The following is a 4,916-nucleotide window of genomic DNA, read 5'->3' as shown; positions in this document are numbered from 1 at the left end:
CCGGGGCGGGTGGAGGGGCGAGGAGGGGGGATATGCCGCAGCAGCCTTGGAAAGAAGGGTGGCACCCGGAAAGCGAATGAGGGGCCGGCTGCACGACCCTGCCTCCGCCCATGCAACCAGCAGCCCGGCCAACAGCCGAGATAACCTGCTACCACCCAGGATCGAAAGTTATATACGCGTCCCGTTCCTCCCTCGCTTTCTCGTTTCTCCAATTTTCTGGAATGATCCGGGCAACGATGACGCTCGACTGTAATATTTTTTTGCGCTACGAAAACACTGTTCCCCTTCTTCGTTGAAGAAGGATGTTAGAACGAAGAATTTAGAATCTCTAACTTGCAGATTGGAAAGAAAGAAGCGAGAAATTGAAATAAAGAAGAAAAGAAAGCAGAATACGAAGCTATATATATATATATATTTGCCCTTTCCCGGTTCAATTGACATTAATTTGTGAAGGCTACACCGTGGATCTGTCGCGAATCAGGGTGCAAAAAGCAGCGGGAATCAGCGGTAGACAACGGATTACCAGCAAGGCCCTTAGACAGAGGAGGAAGGAAGCGCGCAAGAGCAGCGGCTAATTGCAATATCTAACACATTAATCCTCTATCCACGACCCACCTTCTCTTCCTGCTCCTGAATACCCTTACAAGCGTGCTCTCGGAAATAGATTGTGTTGAATTAAGCTTGAAACAGGCTGCTGACCGTTAGACTTAACCGTTCTGAAACGAGATCTCGAAGAAATTGATCAAAGCCTTAATCTATTCCCAATAAATTTAAAATAAATCAGATCAAATAAAATAAGTAGGTAAGATCGTCGATCTTTAAAATATACATATATTGTGTATATTTTAGACAAATGAAACTGAGACGTGATGTAATAAAGGACAATATCCGCTATCGAATAACGAAAAATGTCCAAGAAGGAGGATCTCCAATCCCAATTTCCTCTCAAGAAGGGATATTTCCTCTCTCTCGAGGCAGCCATGTTCCACGGCCGTGATAATACCCTCTTATCGGATCAACCTTTGCCGTAGATATTCGTGACCCGTATTTTCCGGCAACGTCGCGCCACCTACACACCGCGTTCCAGATTCGTCGCGGCAAAGACAAATGGTCCGCAATGGGGTACGGCCGTTCCGCCTCGCATCGTCCGACTCGCAATCGGCCGATCTCTACAAGCTGTACCGCGCAACCACCGGTGTACGGTGGGTGGCCAAACGCAACGCGAAATTCGCGCCTCCTCCCCCCTCCCTCCTTCCTTCCCTTTCAGAGATTCAACGGGCTGTGACCACACACCTCGTCGGTGTTGCGCAACAACGATGAACGATTCGCGGAAATTTTTCAATTCGATCGAAATTCCTCGAAGGAATTCTTCGATTCTTGGTGAAATGTTTTAACTTATTTGCGAGAAATATTTATCTGTATGTATATTATTTATTTATTTGGATTTGTTTGCAACAAGTTTTTCATTCTCGAGAATTTAATTTCTCGATACTTTTCGATTATTTGTACTTTCCTTCGAGGATATGAAGAGAATGATGTGGATATTTGCGATGCAAGAAATAATCGTCTTTCGTTGGCTCTTATTATTTGGAGATTACGACGAAATGGTTTTTCGAGGAATTTTTATTCTCAAATACTTCGAAGATGTAAGAAAATAGTGTGGATGGAATATGATGTTCATTTACAAGGAATATATTCAAGAGAAACTTTGAATTCACCGTAAGTGCATTTGCAATTCGGTCCTAAAATTCGAAAAGTGAATAGATATCCATTTATAAGAAATATCTTCAAGAGTTTTCGAAAGCTGTACTCGAAATTTTACTAAATAAAATTCGGCACAAGTTCATTATATTTGCATTATATTTGCATCTGCATTATCGGTCGATCGAAAAATTCGAAGATAATAAAAATAACGTTGATTCGAATCGATATCCTTTTACAAGAAATATCTTCAAGATGCAATCTGAAATTCGAAAAAATAATATCGAATCGAAAAATTATGTGAATAGATATCCATTTATAAGAAATATCTTCAAGAGTTTTCGAAAGTTTATAAACTTTATTAAATAGAATTTAATAATAATAAGTTTGCACTTATTATATTTGCATCTGCATTATCGGTCAAACGAAAAATGTTGATTCGAAAAATGACATGGATAGAATACGATATTCTTTTACACGAAATATATTCAAAATACAATTCGAAAAAATAATATTGATTCGAAAAATATCTTGAAGAGTATTCGAAAGTTGTACTCGAAATAAAATTCGACACAAGTTTGCACCCATTATATTTGCATCTGCATTATCGATCAAACAAAAAATTCGAAAATAGTAAAAATAATGTTGATTCGAATAATGAGATGGATAAAACACGATATTCCTTTTCAAGAAATATATTCAAAATGCAATTCGAAAAAATAATATTGATTCGAAAAATGATGTGAATTGAATACTATATCCATTTATAAGAAATATCTTCAGTTTTCGAAAGTTATACTCGAAACTTTACTAAATAAAATTCGGCACAAGTTTTCATCCATTATATTTGCATCTGCATTATCGATCGAAAAATTCGAAGATGACAAAAATAATTGATTCGAACATCCCTTTACAATAAATATCACCAAAAATTTGAATTCGCCACAAGTACATTTGCACCCTACGTGATCTGCTCGATCGAAAAATTCGAAAATAACAAAAAATTGATTCGAAAAGCGACACGATATCCAAAAGTGCTCTCGAAACTTTTTCGAATTCATCGTAAGTACATTTGCAATCTAGCTCACACCGTTCGATCGAAAAATTCGAAAAGTAACGTTGATTCGAGGGATCTCCAATTATGAATTCGCCACAATTACATTTGCACTCTACGTGATCTGCTCGATCGAAAAATTCGAAAATAACAAAAAATTGATTCGAAAAGCGACAGAACACGATATCCAAACACCAAGTGCTCTCGAAACTTGTTCGAATTCATCGTGAGTACATTTGCAATCACACCGTTCGATCGAAAAATTCGAAAAGTAACGTTGATTCGAGGGATCCCCAATTATGCGTAATTGGGAGAAGGGGGGATTAACGAGTCACGAGTCCATTTATCAGGGCTCGTAATTACAAAGCATCTCTCTCTCTCTCTCTCTCTTTCTCTCATTTCCCACCCCTTCTCACCGTGGCGCGCGTTCATCGCGTCACTTTACTCCTCGCTGACTGACATCCCCCCAGAGGCAGTTTCGCATCTCAAATACACATTAGGCTGTAACTAAAGATAACAGGAGGCCCGTGTCGTCGATTGGGGGAGCCGGTGAAATTAGAACGCCGCAGACACCTCGTCACTCCTCGATGCTAATCTAATATTGAAACAAATTTTGCAACGAGAAGAGAATTACAAATAAACATTTCCCTTTTTTTAGAAATTGTATATAAATATATACAATATATGTATATATATTTTTATAAAGGAAGTATCGTCACATGGTGTCGAAATACTATCACGTGGGAGGAAATACAAAATAATGGGAGATGCGTGTTTTTCGATCGTTCTGCAATCACTTTGCACTTGAGTCGTGCACTTTATCTCAACAGGAAGTGTCCGGCTCAACAGGAATGCCTTCAACCGCGATCTCCCGCGTCCTCATAAATCTTCCAATCTACTCGAAAAGCTGCCGCATGCCAGCGGTAGCATCCGCCAACAGCGTATCCAACGAAGAGAATTTTCGTTGAATCGAATGGAAATTTTCGAAAGAAAAATTCTCTTATCCCTTACGTATTAAACGGATAAGATCTAATTTCAATTAGATCTGCGTATCTGAAATTTTACATAAATATATATATTTATTTTTCACTGTCTTTCAGTGATGATTTAAAGTTTTTCTCAATTATTAAATTTATTCGAATAAAAAATCCATTTACCGAGAAAGAGATAAAATTTCGACAAGTTTGAAATTATATATATATATATATTTATTATTAAGATATTTATATATACATATATATATATATAAATATCGAGAAGATCGATGAATGGAACCGAAGCACGAGTTTTCGAACGAGGGACGGGCGCGTGTTACAGAGCACAGTAGCAATCGTGGACACGCGTGGCCGTGATGGCAGCCGAGCCAGCCGGAAAGTTAACACGGGCGGTCGCGTCGATCCTCGGAATTAATTAAAACCGTGGAGGCGAGGGGAACGTGTATTTTTATCTGCCCTCCGCTCCCGGTGACACGTCTATCTTCAAACTCGGCCTTTGCATCGCGACAAGAGGAAATTGGGGAGGAGTAGGGGGCGCTACCGAAGCTACCGCAATCCTTATCTTCCCTGCCAATCCCAATATAAGTCCGTTTATAGCAAGTATCTTTCCTCATAAAGTTATATCGGTTCTCTCTCGTGACACGAATAGTAAGTAGTATTCTTATAACAATTTCCAGGGAATTTGATTTAAATTTTATATTTATTTATTTTTCACTGTCTATCAGTGATGATAATAACTTTAAAGTTTTTCTCAATTATTCTAATTTATTTATTTATAGCGTTTCTTTAAATTGTCTCTAAATTTATCCTTAAATTATTGTTTTCAAATTATTGCAATTAATCGAGGGTTTTACCTTTTTTTAATAGAATTTAATAATTTATCCTTTCTTAATAATTTATCTTTCTTATCCGAATACACAAATGATTAAATTTAATAATTTTCCGGGTCAATTTATATTTATATTTATTTTAATTATAATATTATATTTATGGGGTTTTACCTTTTTTTAATAGAATTAAAAATTTATCTTTTGTGTTCTTTCTTATTGGAATGATTAAATTTAATAATTTTCCAGGTCGATTTATATTTATATTTATTTTAATTATAATATTTTATATTTTAGATTTCATTTAGAAATTCATTTAAATTACACATCCGTTGCAAC

Source organism: Apis dorsata, unplaced genomic scaffold (assembly GCF_000469605.1).
Source record: "Apis dorsata unplaced genomic scaffold, Apis dorsata 1.3 scaffold_93, whole genome shotgun sequence".
Classification (NCBI taxonomy): Eukaryota; Metazoa; Arthropoda; class Insecta; order Hymenoptera; family Apidae; genus Apis; species Apis dorsata.
The sequence above is the reverse complement of the archived record's forward strand: the minus strand, read 5'-3'. Positions refer to the sequence as shown.